General features: G+C 36.3%; 1 protein-coding gene across 1 annotated transcript in view; it reads left to right on the top strand.

Moving 5' to 3' along the window:
- LOC117070258 (cytosolic carboxypeptidase 4-like) overlaps positions 1-20,541 on the top strand; it is a 167,934-nt gene that overhangs the window by 94,150 nt on the left and 53,243 nt on the right. The gene's annotated exons all lie outside the window — the stretch shown is intronic.

The following is a 20,541-nucleotide window of genomic DNA, read 5'->3' as shown; positions in this document are numbered from 1 at the left end:
TTAGAGTAGTATAGTCTCGAGATTAATTGTAACAATATCAGTTTTTCCAATCCATGAGCATGGGTGTCTCTCCATTTGTTTGTGTCGTTTTCAATTTCTTCATCAGTGCTTCATAGTTTTCCTTCTAGAGGTCTTTCACCTCTTGGTTAAACTTATTTCTAGACATTTTGTTATTTTTTGTAGCTATTGTAAATGGGTTGCTTTCTTGATTTATTTTTCAGCTAGCTTCTTATTAGTGTACAGAAATACTACTGATACTTGTTTGTTGATTTTGTATCCTGCGACTTTACTGAATTTCATGATCAGTTCTAAGAGTTTTTTGGTGTAGTCTTGGTTTTTCTATATGTAAGATCATGTCATATAAAAAGAGAGACAATTTGACTTTCTGTTTTCCAATGTAAATGCCTTTTATTTCTTTCTCTTGCTAAAGATTGTTCCGGCTAGAACTTTCAGTACTATGTTGAGTATGAGTAGTGAGAGTGGGCATTGTTGTCTTGTTCCAGTTCTCAGCGGAAATTCTGTCAGCTTTTCTTGATTTATTATGATATTAGCTGGGTTTGTCACATGTGACTTTTATTATGTTTATTATGTTTTACTATGTTTCTACTATGCCTAATTTGTTAAAGAGTTTTTATCATGAAGGAATGTTCAATTTTATCAAATGCCTTTTCTACATCTTTTGAGAATACTGTATGGTTTTTATCTTCCATTCTGTTTATATGATGTGTCACAGTTATTGATTTGTGTATGTTGAACCATCCTTGCCTCCTGGGATAAATCCCCCTTGATCATGGTACATTATCTTTTTGATGTGTTGTTGGTTTGCTAGTATTTTGTTTGGTATATTTTGTTGAGGACTTTTGCTATGTTCATTAGGGATATTGATCTATAGGTTTCTTTTTTTGTTTTATCCTTGTTTGGTTTCAGTATCAGGGTAATGCTGGTTTTGTAGAATGAGTTAGGAAGAATTCCCTCCTCTTTAGATTTTTGGAATAATTTGAGAAAAGTTGGTGTTAATTCTTCCTTATAAGTTCGGTAGAATTCGTCAGTAAAGTCATCTGGTCCTGAGTTTTGTTGTTGTTGTTGTTGTTGGGGGACTTTTTATTACTCATTCAATCTTGTACTCATTATTAGCCTGTTCAGATTTCCTATTTCTTCCTGGTTCAGTCCTGGTAGATTGTGTGTATCCAGGGATTCATCATTTTTCTCTAGGTTTTCTAATTTGCCAGCATATAGTTTTTCATAATAGTATGTAATGATTCTTTGTATTTCTGTGGTATTAGGAGTAATACCTCCTGTATCATTTCTGATTTTATTTATTTGGGTCTTCTCTCTTTTTCATTAGTCGGTTAGCAGTTTATTGATTTTATTTATCTTTAAAAAACTTCATTTCATTGATCCTTTGCATTTTTTTAGTCTCTATTTCATTTAGCTCTGCTCTCATCTTTATTATTCCTTTCTACTAATTTTGGGTTTGGTTCTTGTTTTTCTAGTTCCTTGAGGTGCATCACTAGATTGTTTATTTGAAATCTTTCTACTTTTTTGACATAGGCATTTTTTTTGCTATAAACTCCCCTCTTAGCACTGCTTTTACTGTATTCCACAGATTTTGGTATGTTGTATTTTTACTTTCATTTATTTCAAGACTTTTTAAATTTCCTTCTCAATTTCTTCCTTGACCCAATGGCCATTCAGGAGCATGTTGTTTAATTTCACGTATTTCTAAATTTCCTTTTATTATTGAGTTCTAGTTTTATTCCATTGTGATCTGAAAAGACACTTGATAGGATTTTGATGCTTAAAATTTTCTGAGATTCATTTTGTGGCCTAGCATATGGTCTATCCTAGAGAATGCTCCATGTGCTGATGAGAAGAGTGTGTATTCTGTGGCTGTTTGGTGAAATGTTCTATAAATGTTAGGTCTATGTGTTCTAAAGTGCAGTTTAAATCCAATGTTTCTTTGCTGGTTTTCTGTCTAGATTATCTGTCCAATGTGGAGAGTGGGGTGTTGAAGTTCCCAACTGTCATTGTATTGGAGTCTCTCCCTCCAGTAAGGTCAGTGGTGGGTAGAGCAGATTAATCTCCAAGTTCCCTGACAGTGCTAGTGCGGGGAGTGATGCCAGGTGGGGCAGACCTGTCCTGAAGCCTGCTGATGGTGCACATAAGCACCCAAAGTGGCAAGCAATATTGATGTGTAGGTCCCTAGATGATGTGGTCATGGTGGTGGCAGTGGTGAGGACAGGCTTGTCCTCAGGCCCCGGAAAGGCTCCCAGACAGACCAGTCTGCAAGCCTGCTGAAAGCACATGCATGCTTAGGGTGTCTGTGTCTGGGGATGCAGGGTTGCTGTCAGTGGCAGCACCCCCAGGAAGGTGGCTCTCAGGCTCTGGGGGGTACATGCTTCAGCTCCCTTTGTCCTGGAGAAAGCTTCCCTGGTGCACTGCACTGCCATTCCCTGGGGTGTAGGACACCGCATGGGCTAGAATGCTGGGGACCTGGCTGCAATGCTGGGTCCAGCCAGACTTCTTGGTTGATATGAGGAAATATCAGTGGGGCTCCATGGATGTGGAAATTCAGGGGCCGTTGGGCCCCAGGGCAGGATGTCATCTGGTGGGGACTGGGCTCTTAAAATGACTGTGTGCTGCAGCTGCTTGGATCTGGGGAGTGTGTGGGATCCAGCATGAACTACATCTCTGGAACAATGCCCTGGTATGAACTCTAGGCAGCTTCATATACTAGTCTCAGGGACCATGAGGGCTGAGGGTCTCTCTTGTGGCTAGGATTGCAGGAGTCTGTGGGAATTTGGAGTCCTAGGGATTTTTGCTAACCTTTTCTCTGCACTGGGGAGTTTCTTCTGACACTGAGCTGTTCTCAGTCCTGGCCAGGCCAGATGCTTACCTTCCCTCTCCTTCCATGCCTCAGAGATTCCCTGGGTGTATCCAGGTAGCCATCTTGAAGTTTCTCCACTCAAGGCTGTGTATAAACACACTTTAAATATAAAGACTCAAGTGGGTTAAAAGTAAAAGAATGAAAATGACATATCAAGTTAATGCTAATCAAAAGAAAGCTAGGAAGATTTTTCTAATACCAAATAAAGTAGATTTCAGAGCATAGAATATTACCAGGTATAAAAAAAGTAATTCTATAATAGTAAAGGGTCAGTTTATTAGGAGCAAATAAAAGCCCTAAATGTTTATGCACCTAATAACAGAGCTTCAAAATAATTGATGTAAAAACTGATAGAAATGCAAGGAAAAATAGATAGATCTATGACTTTAGTTGGAAATTTTAATAACCCTCTCTGAATAATTGATAGAATAAGTAGAGAGAAAATCAGTAAGGATATAGATGATTTAAATAACACTATCAATCAATGTGGCTTAATTGGTATTCACAGAATACTTTACCCACCTACAGCAGAATATACATTCTTTTCAACTACAATGGAAGTTTTACCAAGATAGATAATATTATGAACCATAACGTCAGTCACAACGAATTTATAAGAATTCAAATGATGCAAAGTATGTCCTCTGACCACAAGGGAATTAAGTTATCAACAACAGGCCGGGTGTGGTGGCTCAAGCCTGTAATCCCAGCACTTTGGGAGGCCGAGACGGGTGGATCATGAGGTCAGGAGATCGAGACCATCCTGGCTAACCCTTGAAACCTCGTCTCTACTAAAAAATACAAAAAACTAGCCGGGTGAGGTGGCAGGCGCCTGTAATCCCAGCTACTCTGGAGGCTGAGGCAGGAGAATGGCCTAAACCCGGGAGGAGGAGCTTGCAGTGAGCTGAGATCCGGCCACTACACTCCAGCCCTGGCGACAGAGTGAGACTCCGTCTTAAAAAAACAAAAACAACAACAACAAAAAAATTATCAACAACAGAAAGGTTTCTGTAAGAGTCCCCAAATTTGAAAATTAAATAATGTACTTCTAAAGGAACTATGGGTCAAAGAAGAAATCAAAAGAGAAACTAGAAAATATCTTGAACTGAATGAAAATGAGTACAGCATATTAAAATCTCTGGGATGCCACATTCTTGGAGGAAATTTATAGACTGATAGGCACATATTAGAAAAGAAGAAAGATGGAATCTCTAATCAACAACTCAGCTTCCACCATAAGGAGAAAAAGAAGACTGAAATCTAAAGTAAGTAAAATGAAGGAAATAAGAAAAATCAAAATAGAAATAAATAAAATTGCAAATAGAAAACCAATAAACAATTAAATCAAAAGTTGATTTATTGAGATCAATAAAATTGATAAAACTCCATTCCAGCCTGGGCGTGGTGGCTCACACTTGTAATCCTAGCACTTTGGGAGGCCAAGGCAGGTAGATCACGAGGTCAGGAGATCAAGACCATCCTGGCCAACCTGGTGAAACCCTGTCTCTACTGAACATACAAAAAAATTAGCTGGGCGTGGTGGCATGTGCCTGTAATCCCAGCTACTCGGGAGGCTGAGGCAAGAGAATCACTTGAACCAGGGAGTTGGAGGTTGCAGAGAGCCAAGATCACACCACTGCACTCCAGCCTGGCGACAGAGCAAGACTGTCTCAAAAAAAAAAAAAAAAAAAAAAAGTCTAATCCAGACCAATAAGAAAAAAAGAAGACACAAATGACCAGTATCAGAAATGAGAGGCAAAATTGCTACAATTTCTGTAAATATGCAAAGGATAATAAGGAAATACTACTAACGACTTTGTGCCAATAAATTGGACAACTTAGATGAAATGGAAAAATTTCTTGAGAAATGTGACTAACAAAGCTCACCCAAGAAGAAAAAGATAACCAATATAGCCCTATATTTAGTAATCAAATTGAACGTATGATTAAATTATCCCCACAAAGAAAAGTCTAGGTTTAAATGGGTTCCTTAATGAATTCTACCAAAAATTTAAAAATAAATAATAGCAATTCTCTATGAACTCTTGGAGAAAATTTAAGAAGAGACAATATTTTCCAACTTATTCAATGAAACCAGCATTATCCTGATACCAAAAGCAGGCACATACTTACTAAGAAAGAAAACTTCCAACCAGTATCTCTTAAGAACAGAGATGCAAATATTCTTAACCCAATTTTAGTAAATTGACATCGACAATATATACAAGATCAAGATCAAGTGATATTTGTCACAAGAATCCTGGTCTGCTTTAATGTGTAGAAATCATTATATATAATTTATTATGTAAAAAATTTAAAAAACCCAACAATATATGATTATCTCCATGGACCCAGAAAAAACATTTGACAAGATCTACCATTTCCCGATAAAAACTCAATACATTAGAAATAGAAGGGAACTTTCTCAATAAATCACATCTATGAAACATCTATCATGCTTCATGGTTAAAAGACTGAATGCTTCCCCAGTAAGATCAGAAACAAAACTAGAATGTCCACTCTCATTAAATCTATTTAACATTATACTGGCAATTCGAGTCAGTGAAATAAGGCAAGGAAAAGAACTAAAAGACATCCATCTGGGTAAAGAAGATGTAAAACTATTTGCAGACGATTATCTTTGTAGAAATTCTAACGGAATCTATACACAAAAAATTACAAGAACTAATAAGTGAGTTTACCAAGATTCCAGGATGCAAGATCAACATACAAAACAATTATATTTCTACATAGTGAAGCAAATTATTGGAAATAAATCACTGAAATTTTTTAATAATATAGTTTATAATAGCAATATAAACGTAAAAACTTAGGGATAAATCTGCCAAAAGATGCAAAAGACCTCTACACTGCAAGCTACAAAACAATGTTGAAACAAATGAAAGAAGACATAAATAGATAACTAGAAGTAATGGTTCAGAAGACTTAATATTGGCAAAATGTCAATTTTCCTCAAATTGATCTATAGATTCATTGCATTCCTAGTGAAAATTCTGAAGGCTTTCTGTATGTTGTAGAAACTGATACATTGATTATAAAATTCATATGGAAGAGCCAAGGACCTAGAATAGCCAAAGCAAATTTGAAAAACAAAGAACAAAATTGGAGGACAAAGAATACTTTAAGACTTATCATAAAACTGCAGTATGGAAGATAGTGGGGTATCAGCATCAAGATAGATTAATGGAACAATATAGACACTTCAAAAATAAACCCACACGCATATGAACAATTAATTTTTGGCACAGGCAAATTTCGTGGAGGAATAATAGTATGTTCAATAAATGGTGCTGGAAAATCTGGATATTCATATGCAAATGACAGATTTCAGCTTATATTTTACAACATAAAGATGAATATAAAATGGATAATAGACCTAAATGTGCAACCTACAGCTATAACATTTCTAGAAGAAAACACAGAGGAAAACCTTTGTGATCTTCAGCTAGGTAAAAGTTATTTATATAACAGCAGTGAAAGCACAATTTATAAACAATTGATAAACTGAACTTTATCAATATTAAAAACTTCTGTAGCTCAAAAGGCACTATTAAGAGAATGAAGACACAGGTTACACAGTGAGAGACATTATTTGCCAATCATATACCTTGTAAAAAAGTTGTATTCTGTATATACAAAGAACAGTTAAATAATAAAAAAGAATCCAATTAAAAATGGACAAAAGATTTGAACAGATATGTCACTAGAGAAGATATACAGATAGCAAATATGCACATAAAGTATGCTCAACATCAGAATTAATTAGGGAAATGCGTACTAAAACTGTAATATGATACTACTATATACTTTTAGAATGGTTGGAATTTAAAAGACTGACCATCACGAGAATTGGCAAAGAAGAACACGAACACTCACACTTTGCTGGTGGGAATGGAGAAATGGTGCAATCACTTTGGAAAACAGTCTGGCAGTTTCTTAAAAATTGAACACCTATCATATCATTCACCCACTCCTGTTCTAGGTATTTATTTACAAAAAAGAAATGAAAACATATATCCTTACAAAGGCTCATTTATAAATCTTCATTGCTTCATTCTTTATTTGTAATAGCCAAAAACTGGAAACAATCCTTACATCTATCAACTGGTGAATAGATAAACTGTAATGTTTTCATACAACAGAATATTGCTCAGCAATAAAAAGAGAAAATTACTGATATATGCTGCAACATGAATAAATCTCAGAATAATTATTCTGAGTGAAAGATGCCAGACAAAAAAGTATATACTGTATTATACCATTTGTATTAAATTCCAGAAAATGTAAAATAAACTATGGTGAGAAAAGGAAGATGAATGGCTGTCTGGAGATGGGGGTTGGAGGTAAATATGGAGTAGGAGGGAGGGATTATAAAGAAGAATGAGGAAAATTTGAGGAGGATATTGATATTCATTATCTAGATTGTGGTGATGTTTCAAAGGTACATGAAATCTCATCAAATGGTACACTTTAAATGTGTATAACTTATTGCATGCCAATAATAAGTCAATATGTCAGTCAAAAAAGTAAAAACAGTTCTCTTTGTATTAAAGAATATGCACAGTAAAATATTTAAAGAAGGATACCAATAACTGGTTATTTTGAATGGTGGGGACTAAATAACTTTATTTTTTGTATAACATTAGAAATTACTTTTATAATTATAAAAAGTAAAATGAAAATAATTTCAGTACTATCTAGTCTAAAATATATTCTTTTTTATTGTGTGGCTACAGGCAAATGCATTGTAACTAACAACACCATCATCAGTAATTAGATCATGCATTCATTCATTCAAAAAGGAATTGAGGGGAGTTTTGACAGATGAACTAGATTTAACTCGTCAGTGTTGGGATGGAAAGGAAGGGAATAAAATAGAGAAGGGTTTTTTGAGCAGAGAATAAAAGCATTAGAAAATGCATAAAGCAAGAAACGGACTGGTTTCGATGGGACAAATAATTGGTTGGATATTAATATAAGGTAATGTTTGAGATGGCTGGTAATGGGAGAGAAAGGCATAAACCAATTCAAGGTCTTGTCTCTATATCTTGTCCACTTTCTCCCTTGTTTCCTTTTCTTCTCTCTGCTCCTCTTCCTCCCTTCCTCTCTTCTTCCCTTTCCCTTCTCTTCCTTTGCCTTTGCCATCTTAGGTTTGTTTGCGTGCTAGGGAAATTCCTTGTGTTTGTTTACAGCTCAAATGTTTCAGTTTTCTGCTACATCCCGTCTGCTGTTCACTGTCTCCCACAAAGTATCTAACTATATATTTCTCTCTCTCTCTTTATATATGTATTCAGTTATGTATATTCTTAGATTTACGGTCTCATGACAGCTTTGGTCTAGTGTTATAGACCCAAATGGTCCCTAGAATTTTCTCAAGAATGCAAATCAAGTACTTCCAAATTAATTTCCTTTTTTCTAAATTACATTTACTCTCTTTCACAAGAAGTTACCCCTTGAATATTCAGGAAATTGATTACCTCCTTTTTTTGAACTAAAGAATAGTTTTCTTTGCTTTTTCAGCATTGCAGAAGCAGAGTTGTTCTCTCAGTTTTAATTAATAAGTCACATTGAATTATGTTGGAGTTTGATATAGGTCTCCAGTCAAATATTTTATAGGAGGATCTCTAAGGTCAGAATAAAAGAAGCAAAAGGAAACCCTAGTAGTACAATTTTAGCAGTTTACATGTGGCAACCTGGAGAAGGAGTGTAGTGGAACAGGTATATACCCATAGCAACAGATGTTGTTATTTTATTTCAGTATCACTGACATGATGCTTCCCATCATGGCTAATTCTCATGTGTGTGTGATTAAGAGCAAACCTTGAGGAGTTCTCATATGCAGGTTTGCTAAGGAGGAAGGTAATCAAACTCATGCTTGTCCAAAAGATTCTTACGTGGTTTTGACCTTGAGTTCTTGTTTCTCTGGGATAGGGGATTTCTCCAGTGTTTACTGGTGCCTCTGTCCCATCTCTGGCTATCAGAGAGTCTTCTAAATATTTTACTTTGGCATGTTCCATTCCTGTTTCTCAGGACTGCTAAAATGTTTGCAGTTTGAATATTTCTACGAGACTTTCTAAAGGGTAAATAAAACAATTTTTGACTCTATGACATAGCAGTAAGGTTTTTAATTCCATAGAATCTTTAAATGCTTTATGCAAATGAAAAAGTAAAAGGTACTCAATCCAATACCCTTGCTTTATAAACAGGGATAATGAGTCCAAAATAGGTGATTTCCTATAATTTACACAAGTAAATAGTGGGTAGAAAAGCTCAGAGAAGACTCCAGGTCTCCTGATGTCCTATGCAAATCTATTTTCACTACACCATGCTGTAGCATGATGACTTTTTTCCTCAAATTTAAAAACAGAAATGATTAACTGACTCGAATAAATAAATAAAACATGTGCAGTGGACGGTTTTACTGGAGCCCAAGGGCTCTAAAGAGGAAAGAGCCAGCGTCAGGCCTCTGTTTCCTTGACGTTGAACTAATTTGTTTTTGAAAATGGTCCACCCTAATCATAGTAATCCTCATCACACATAATAAAATCACATTTTATGTGGCGTTTCAGGCCAAATGAATCCCCCAAAACTGCTTTTCAGAGCTAATACCAAGGTCCCTGAATTAGATGATGCCGTTATGGAATTAAATAATTAAACTACAGAACTAAAATATAAAAGGGTAAGAGGGAACGTGGAAAATGATCATTCTGAAACAAGATCAAGAGTCAATGAGGCAAAGAAACATGAGTCAGTTCCAGATGGCAGCCACCCACTAATCCTGAGCGCTGGTGTGCCCCATCGCCATCTCTTGGTAGCCGTGGGTATTACAACTCCAGTTCGCCACAGCCATAAGCTGGCGTACACATTCCTTAAGACAGAAAGAGATAAAGTGTTATAATGTCTTCTTATTGATAGAGATGTGATTTCCAAGAAATGCAAAGAAAATTGCTTTTAAAAAATTTAACTTGCTGATTTTTCTTTCTATTGTTAGGAGAACCCAAATATTGACTTCTTAAATTTTGTTTGTAGTGGGGACAAATGTTCATTCCAAGGTAGCATACTACTAGTATTCTTTTTCTCATCAGTGTTACAGTGAAGGCTGAAATGAGTTCATTGAATAATTAGTCATAAGGTCAATAGTAATTCTGTTTGTTAAAGCAGAAATATAAGAGTGTATTTTGGAAGGCAATTGTTAAGAGGCTTTTGATTTTCCATGGACTTTTTATACACGTTCTATTCTTTTTTTTTTTTTTTGGTCTCAAGAGGGCAAACAGCTTAAAAAGGGAGTCTTAAAATCATTTCCAGTTTCTTAAAAAGGGGATTCTAAAATAAGTGTTTTTTTTTTCCCTCAAGGTCAGCTTTTGTTTTGAAAATTACCTTTTAAGTAGTTCCTATAGGGTGGGATTTCATCACTAGCACTGGTTTATGGGTGTCCAAAACTTGAACAACTGAATTTGTTCAAATCTTTGGGAGAAGGTGTATTTGCTGTCCCCCAAAATGTGTCTGAAAATACAATACATTCTGTTCTTTCTTATAAGCGGGAGCTGAATGATGAGAACACATGGACACATTGAGGGGAACAACATGCACTGGGACTTGAAGGGGGTGGGGCGTGGGGAGGGAGGGCATCAGGATAAATAGCTAATGGATGCTGGGCTAAATACCTAGATGGTGGGTTGATCTCTGCAGCAAACCACCATGGCACACGTTTACCTGTGTAACAGACCTGTACATCTTGCACATGTACCCTGGAACTTAAAAGCTGAAGGAAAAAAAAAAAAAAAAAGAAAATGTCATGCATTCCAACACGAGTCTCTGGACCTCATGTCATGATCAGTAAAAGTGAATAATGGAAAAGTCAGTGTCAGTGTAAAGATTTTTCTTTTGTGCTATGGATGCTCCAGGCCTTTCAAGCCACCATTTCAAGTGTAGTCTTAAACGTGAGGGCAAACCTGCTGTGGGCCTGTCAAAATGTTTGCTATGGGAGTGCTGTTTTATTCTTGAGGGCCAGGCTGACACGGAGCGCTCTGGCTGCCACAAAGGCCTCTGTAGGTAAATCTCACAGAGGCTATCATTACTTTCAAGAATTTGATCCATCAATACCAATAAAAATGGAGCATCAGTTAGCAACCCCAAATATGTCAGATCTTTTTATGTACATTCTCTTATTTAGTTTTCACATCACTGTGAAGTTGGTTTTTATGCTGCTGTTTTACAAATGAGGAAACAGAGCCTGAGAGAAATTTGGTAATAAGCACAAGGTCATACCAGAATGAAGTTCAAGGCAGAGTGTGACTCTAAATTCCACACTCTTTTCAATATACAATGCACACTGTTTTTTCAAGTCAGCCAGCCCCAGGCTATGCTTATTTCCATTAATAATTTGAGGACATTAGCCTATTATTGATACTAATGCTACAACCAACAAAGTTAAAGCATTTGTAACTGCATCTTTGTTTTTGTGTTTAAGCAAAAATATCCAAACTATGCTGCAAACTCACACATGGGAATGAAAACCAACACACACTCACATCCACAAATTGGTTAACAAGGTTGTACATAGTATCAGCAATTAAAAAAGGGTAGGGGAGAAGGAAAGTCATTGCTTTACATTGTTACAGGCTGATTTCTTTACAAGATTTTTTAAAGGGGAAGATCCCTGCTTCCTTTTTCAAATGAATTATAATATGAAATTCCAAACTACAGCACAGATAAGAGCCGCCTTGTTGGAAGCTATAGTTAAAACTTCAGAGTTCTGACTTGAAACTTCCCTGCCCCATCACCTTCTCTGGGATTCCAGGACTTGAAAGAAGATGTACTGAAAGCCCCTCAAACTACTGAAAATAATATTAGGTCAGAAGCTATGGATTTGGGTTCAAGAGTGGGCTCCCCCTCTTTCATTGACCCTAACCAACTTTCTTAATGCTGCCGAGCCTCAATTTTTACACCTTAAAAACAGGAATAGTAGTGCTTGTCCTATGGAGCTGTGGTGAGATTTAAGTGATATAATGCATATCAGGGCTCAGAACAATGCATTGAATTTAACAAATTTTAATAATAAATACCACCTTCATCCCTCAAGAGGCCTTCTCTAAACTGTCCAGATGATATACAGGTCACATGCAACTACAACTTTCACTGTCCAACCAATGCACTATCCCAAGGTGTAGCAAATCCTGTCCTTTGGTTGGCAAATATAGCTATCTGTATTGACATTTGAAGTCACCATCTTCCCTAAGCATTTGCTCAAAATGCTACTTCCTTTTACATTGCTTTATTTCCCTGCAACCTCAGGCATTCAGGGTTGGAAATTAAGTAAAGCATCATCCACATGCATTTCTTCAAGGCATTTCTAATTGATATAGTACAGAAAGGCCCAGAGTAGGAAAAGATACAAGTACTTCTAAGATAATTTAAAGTTTTTTCATCTTTCAGATGATACCAATGCTTGAAAATAGTGGCTACTGAATTAGCTTGGGCACATGGCATGAATGTATACACAGTTATCATATTGTTTCTGTAACTCTTCTGTGAAACTGAGGAACTTACATTTCCTGATTCAGAGGTTGTAATTAAAATACTCTGTGGTTGACAAAAAGGGGAAATTTTGGTAACTGATCTGTTGGCCCCTCACACTACAGAGCTGATCCTGTCAGTTCTTATTAATGATCATGCTTTCTTTAGTATTGAATAATGTGTCAGGAATAAAAAGTTTCCTCCAGCTCTTAGATGTGAAAAATGAGTTTGAAATCATCATCTTTATTTCCGTAAAGATTTTAAAGGAGCTACAGAAAACATAAAACAAAAGATTGTTGATAATCTTGTCCAAATTCATATTAGACTTTGCTCATCTATCTGCAGACTTGGCAGACATAACTAATATAGATTGTAACGAATTCTATTCAGCCTGTTAACTTTTTACTAAAGGAAATAAAAAGATATTACCTGCTAAATGTCTTGCACATCTTGAACACAACACTGTTGAAAAGGGGTGTGATTTGCTTACTTGTGGATCGAGGCTTTCATAATAAAAGTTCCTGGTCACTTTGAAGTTTCCTTGGAACATGCAGAAGCAATTAACAACACGTTTGACTTTATAAAAATGGGAAGTGATAGCTTCTTAGACATGTGCCTACAAGATGGTACATCTTGATATACTGTTGCTGGCCACAGAAAAGATTTTTAAACTTTGGCCTGCAGTAAACTATTTTCAAAGTGTGAGACAAGAAGAAATCTCTTCTAATTTGGAAATACATTGAAGATGAGAATGGGAGAAAAAAGAGTACAGTAAAACAGAGCTTTATATGCTGTTTCTCTGAAGCTGTTTGATCTTCGAAGAGACATTAAGTATCCTAGAAAAGGATGAATTAATGGTATGTGAATAGTTTTAGGTTGTGACAATTATATGGAAAAAAGACGCAATTTTTGGAAATAAGACAGCTTCAGATTTCAGAAAATGTCATTGAAAAGGGCAACCAAATTAAACAGAACTTTCTCTATTTCCTTACTAAATGTGCAATTTATTAGAGTACAATGTTGATTTCATAAGTTTAGATGACTTCTGTGCTTTAAAACCATTTTCCCTGAGGTAGGTTTAACTTTGTGTTTTAAAATCATGGCCACTTTAGATCTGGAGAACTTATGCACACATTTAAAGATGCAAAAGACCTGATGGACAGGCAGCAAGCTGGTCTATGGTAACAAGCCTGTAGATACAAAGTGGGTGGAGATTTTGGGATGAAAACTAATCCTACATATCTAAAAGCCTGCTGTTGCGGTAAATAAAATATTAAGTATTCCATTGTTATAGTTTGATATTTGACCCCTCAAAATCTCATGTTGAAAATGGATCCCCAGTGTTGGAGGTGGGGCCTGGTAGGAGGCATTTAGATTGTGGGGATGGATCCCTCATGAACATCTTGGTGCTGTTCTCATGGTGGTGAGTCAATTCTCATTCCATAAGTTCCCATGAGAGCTGGTTGTTAAAAAGAGCCTGGTAATTCCCTCCTCTCTCTTTCTCTTTCTCCGCTGCTTCTCTCACCATGGTGATCTCTGCACATTCTGGCTCCCCTTCACCTCTGCCATGAGAGGAAGCTTCTGGAAACCCTCACCAGAAGCAGATGCTGGTGCCATGCTTCTGCAGAACCATGAGCAAAATCAACCTCTTTTCTGTGTAAATTGCCCAGTCTCATGTCTTCCTTTATAGCAACACACAAACAGATTAAGATGTCCAGGCGCAAATGCTTTTGTAGAGAGAATATATATCACCTTGATATTACCATGCTGGACTGACACCAGGCACCCATGTAACATAGGCTCAATGAGAGCAGAGCTGCAAGACAAAGTAATGTTACATTTGCTATGTCAGTTTTGCCTGCATAAAAGAAGGATGTCCTAAAGGGTGCAGGCATTTGAAAAAAGTATCATTAGAGAAGTAAATAGAAAGATTATAATTTTCCTATGTCTCATAGGACTAAAAGAAACTTATTTTTCATTGCATAGTGGTAATAATACATTTTTAATTAGTTCTGTTTATGTTCTCTTTTTTAAAAGCATTATGCACTTTAAAAATACATATTAATATAGCATGATGAATATATAGCATCTCATTAATATCCAAGATAATTTAAAAAGATTTAAATAAATTACTCTGTTAAAGAATAGAAAAAACTTATAAAATTATCATTACATTTTTCTCACATATATTTGTTTATACCTACTATTAATTACTAACTGCCACTTTTAGTCTTATTTTGTTGTTTAAATGTTAGCATTTATATAATAGAAAGTAAATAGCAAATAATAATGTATGATTTCAAATAAACATCTATTCTTCATATTTTATGTTAAAGTAATAGCACATGTCTGTGTAATCTTTTAAAAATTATTTTTGTTTGTTTGGTACAGCTGTGTCTTGGACTGACTTTCTAAAATGTTGGCAATTCTACCTAGGTAAATGCACCATAACCAGCTCCAGGCCCACCTGGGTTCCCTCCTCCTCTTCCTACAGGCTGCATAAAAGACATATAACTTACTCAGGCTGTGTAAAGACAGACATAACTTACAATACCCATACCTCCAACTGAACATCTGAGGGGAAGCTAATAAGGTATCAAAGAACATGGACACGGACTAACAAATGATTTTACCACATTTATGTAGAATGAATAAAACACATAGAAAGGACTGTCCTAGTTAACAGAAAGTAACAATGTAGGGGCAAAACCCCTCTAAAAGAGATAAGCAAGAAGGTATACAAAAGACAGATGAATAATTCAAGCTGGGGAAAACATTACCCAAGAAACAAATGCAAATTTCCTACAACTACTTTGCAGTGTAGAAGAACTGCAGGATATCACGAATTAAGTGACTCAAGATCCAAAGAGTGGCATGCTAAAACAACAGACTGAGCTGATAAGAAAGATGACTGAAGAAGACAGAAATCGAGAACACAGGCTGGGCGTGGTGGCATACATCTGTAACCCCAGCACTTTGCAATTCATAACACAATGCTGAAAATATACTATAGGTGAAAAATGCAGATACAGGTTATAAAACTTTATGAGGCTGAGGCAGGTGGATCACCTGAGGTCAGGAGTTTGAGACCAACCTGGCAACATCGTGAAATCCCGCTCCTTACTAAAAATACAAAAAAAGTTAGCCGGGTGTGGTGGCAGGCGCCTGTAATCCTAGCTACTTGGGAGGCTGAGGCAGGAGAATCACTTGAACCTGGGAGGTGGAGGTTGCAGTGAGCCAAGATTGTACCATTGCACTCCAGCCTGGGCGACAAGGCAAAACTTTGTCTCAAAAAAAGAAAAAAAACCAAAAAAAACCCAGAGAAATTGAGAACACAAATTCTGCTTTTAAATGAAATTAACAGAATAGAAACAGAATAGATACAGCAAAAGAGTTAATTTGTGACAGAGAGAGTAAAGGCTTGTAATGATGACCCTGAATGTAGAAGAAAAAGTTAAAGAGATTAATGCAACTAGAATGACAATAATTTATAACAAGCCAGGGATGATGCTGTTATCAAGAACAACTGGTCTTTCTGAAGTAGAAAGAGAAAGAACTCCAACAGTTGTGAATGACAGAAATCTCTACCAGAGTGGCCTGAGAAATCCTGGGTCAGGCATCCTTCGCTTGCCTCTGCTGTAAATGTTTCTGTTATTTTTAAAATGTATATATGTTGGGAAATCTTCCTTCATTATTACCTAATATTAAGGAAGTAATTTATTTTATTTATAATAACATATGAACACATGGGCTGGGTGAGGTAATCCCAGAGCTTCAGGAGGCCAAGGCAGGAAGATTGCTTGAGGTCAGGAGTATGAGACCAAGCCTGGGCAACATAGTGAGACCCTGTCTCTAAAAAAACCCCAAAAAATTAGCTAGGTGTGATGGCGTATGCCTTTGTACCAGTTACTTAGGAGGCTGAGGTGGGAGGGTCGCTTGAGCTGAAGAGTTCCAGGCTCCAGTGAGTTTTGATTGTGCCACTGCACTCTGTCCTGGGTGGCAGATGGAGATCCTGTCTCCCGCACCCCTGCACCCCCCCAACACACACACATCCACGCACGCACACATGCACACATATAAATATATGTACATTTATTATTTATACATTTATAATAAAATGCTTTTATAATTTTATATATAAAATATAGATCATTTAAATAGTGTATATATAATTTTACATATAATGGAGCATTACATTTATTTATATAAATTATTACGTATATTAATGTTTTCAATAACATATAAATATTAAAATATAAATCTTATAAACTTATTTAGTTTAATTAAAACATGAAACCATTATACAATGTACATACGTGTGTGTATGTGCACATGTAAATTTTCTCTGTCACGTGGGCCGTTCTAAAAAAATGATAACCTGACCTGTATTGAGGCTGTGATTAAACAGATCTGTTCATACACTAAAGCTGTCTGTGCACATTGAAAGCTATAAAAGGGTTTAATTCCTTTGACTCAGAAATTTCACTATTAAAACTCTTATTTAAAAATAAACATTTATATACATGGATATTTGTGACAACATCGTTTCTAATACTAAAAGGTTAGAAATAACTTAAAAATGGAACCATAGCACGTGTTCATGAAGTAAGTAGTGGCGTATACGAAAAATCAAATACTATTCAGTCGTTAAAAATCAGATGCCAGGAAAAAATTTGCAATTCGTAACACAATGCTGAAAATATACTATAGGTGAAAAATGTAGATACAGATTATAAAACTTTGTATAGTATGATCACGACTATATAGAAATATACACACACGTCTAATCTCATTTAGTGATCTGTCCATTATGCATCCATTCCATTCATCTCTATTGAAAGCACATATAAGCACCAAAAAGAGATTTTAATTTTCTACTTAATTTATTTCATGTTTCTCTGTCAAAAAGATTTTTAAATATTAAAAAACGTATTTTTTAGAAAAATAAATATAAATGCAGAAATGATAGCACCTTAATTTATTAGTAAATATGATCATACCAGCTACTGTGATGGGCATCAAAGGAATCTTTGGGAACCCTCTTCACCCCAGGTAGGAACACTTTCCTTGGTTCTGTTTGGAGATGTCACTGACAGGAGGGTGAACTTGCCCCTTATTTTTACCCAGCTTCTCTAAAGCATTATTTTTTCCAAGAAACAAAAGGGCCAGATGAAATGCTAATGGACTTGATAGAGTACAGGCACAAAGATGGAGACCAAAGAATAGATTACAGAAAGGGAGCATGCGGTCTCTTGGGTGAAGAATTTTTCACTTCTTTGGAGACTGGAATGATGCAGTAGAGCCCATTTAGCCATTTTTCTAAATTAGAACATGGCAAACTGAAGGTGTCACTCTGGCCCACTTGTGTCTTTTTCTGATTTTGACCCCGCAGCCCACTTGAGATGAAACCACCTCTCCACTTTTCATAGCTTTGGCTTAATGCCAAGCTTGGGGTGCTTGAGACTTGTACACAGGCACAGAGCGGGGAACTGCATGTCTGAGTCTCTCATTCAGGGCTCTGGAAAGCCTTGAGAAGAAGTGGTTGGACATTGGAACAAGGGATCGTGTTTCTTAATTCAGTGGAGAAGACCAGTGTGTAGAGAATGGTGTCTGAAGCACTCTCTCAAGGTGTTTCCTGGAGAAAGTCACTCCTTTAGTCAAATTTTGGAGGCTGTTCAAAACCTTTGAATTTTGGAATATTTTCCATGTTTATTCTAATCATCCTCTTGTCATAAACAGAAGGCTGTTTGCATTAAACAATCATGCTGATTGGAAATGACAGAGCCTCTCTGGCCAGCCTATCAGGCCAAGGGAGAGGCATAGCAGATTATAACCGGGCTCAGTTTCTGAGTCCTCTTTCTGAAAATGAGACTGCCAGGCATGAGACAGAATCTTTGTAGAGTCATACATTCTCCTGTGAGGAATTCTGTCCTGATACTGGCTCTTGACTTTGTCATTTTTTTATTTCTTCCTTTCACTCCTACTCACATCCTCATTTTGTTCTTGTTCTGCTCTGGGGTATTCTTCGGAGTGCAAACCCAGAAGTACATCTGCACTTTCTCAGCGAACTCATCATTTGGCTGGGCTCCTCTATAATTAGATTTTTCAAAAACCTCTCTCCTCATATATCAATTATTCCACTTCCTTAATCATCTTCCTCAGTGTTTTGTCTGATCCTACTCATTTATCAAACTGTCTGCGTCTATGCTTAAGCATTTTCAAAGAAAGAGTGATGCCTGCTACTAGAGTACAGTGTCTATGTGGAAGAAGTCTTGGGATCTTTTCTCCCATGTCTGTTCTTTTGGTTTCCACTAGCCCTGCTAGATCATAGCATTACTTTCGTTATCCTATCCAGAATGCTGTTCCGTTTAATGTGCTTTAGGAGTTCCATGATGATGGTTTTAGGAGTAGAGCATTCTGGACATTGATGCTCTCTGTGTTTGTGTATCTGTGTACTAGGAGACCTAACTTCCTGAAGCACTCACCAGTTGTGCAACTAATTTCCCTACGATAATCTTGGTGATAGCCAACAGACAAGATATATCATGGGATAAATTCCTGACCCAGTGTTGGGTAGTTAGTGTGAGAGGGAAGATGGGCCAGTACTCAGGCAAAGAACAGGTAGCCCTCTATTCCAACAGGAGTGCCAGAGTCTAAAAATTTACACTATGGTGATTTAATCATAGTCCCAACCTCATCAAACTAGACATGAAAGGAACAAGCTAGCAAGGTCTTAGGCAAAAGACATATGTAAGGAAAGATATATATTTCTACAGGTTGTCATTTAGGTCTTACCGTAGAACCTGATACAAATGTACAGTCTGATAATTTCTTTTCCACTTGTAGACACTATTTTATGATAGGTATAAATTCATTCTTTTATTACAGTCACTAAGCATGAGTGATTTACTTCTTCAATTGATCTATGAGGGTTTTTAAATGCCTTATTCACTATGTATTCACTTTTTCATCATGCATTTATTGAGAGCTTACTATAGGCTGGGTATTTTGTGGGCGCTGGGGAAGGACTATGAGTAGAAAAAGATAGGTCTCTGTCCCGAGTTTTATAGATCAACAGGAAAGACAGATGTTAATCATAACATCCCACAAATCCTTGTAAAATCGTGGTGGTGATAACTCCTAGTTGAAGGGTACCTTGGTGAAGGGCATGTTGGGGGGTGTTCTGACTGTTTGAATTTGCATATAGTCATTCTGGACTAAATTAGACACACACATATACATGTGCCCTTCGCTGTAACTGTTCTGAAGGTAAGGTCATGTTGTAATGTTTATTTTTCATAGGGTTTGGTAGTTTTTATTGCATTTAACACATATTTAACATTATTTTGTTCATCAGATTCAGGGAATAAAAAGCTCCCAAACACAATTTTTCTATCAAAATAATGCCTACAAAATAAAAAAAAGATTGGACATATATTACAGCTTCTTAAAAGTCTGCAAATCATCTGGCTTGCTGGGATTCCCATGACTTCAGATTAAAGTGAAATTTGACTCCAAATCTGGTGGGAAATTCAGCATCCTGTCACTCTCAGTGTTCACCAATAAATGTCCATGTGGCATTTTTTATTGAAGACTTTTGGCAAAACGTGGTTTAAATGGCAACTTAACCCCAGGACAGGATAGCAAAAATGTAGATATTGGCTATGCAAGATTTTAAAACTCCCTCAAACATTTCCTCCCCTGGGGAATTTTTGCTTTATTATTATTTTTTTGTTCAACTCAAGCTCTGTTATTTGCCCATATTTCTAAGTTTATCCAAGCTCTGCCATGGGGGTATCTTTCAACAACTATTCTCTTTTGTTGAGGATCATAAAACTTACTGAGGAGAAAATAAAAAGATTTTGTGATCAAATAAATTTGGGGAGCTTCAATTCAAACGCCATAAGACATTTTTTAAAAACCATAGGATATCTTAGATTTTTAGCATACTAATATATGTTGTACATTTTTAAGAAAGTTATTTTTTAAAGATGTTTCCGAGATCTAGTTTAAATATTTCAAATAAATTGTATCATTTATGATGACTTTGGCTGCATGTAGCACACATTTTGACTTAAATGATTTAAGCAGAAAGAAATTTTATTTCATGCAACTGA

Source organism: Trachypithecus francoisi, unplaced genomic scaffold (assembly GCF_009764315.1).
Source record: "Trachypithecus francoisi isolate TF-2019V2 unplaced genomic scaffold, Tfra_2.0 Lachesis_group3, whole genome shotgun sequence".
Taxonomy (NCBI): Eukaryota; Metazoa; Chordata; class Mammalia; order Primates; family Cercopithecidae; genus Trachypithecus; species Trachypithecus francoisi.
Note: the sequence above shows the minus strand (reverse complement) of the source record. Positions and strands in the feature narration are given on the sequence as shown.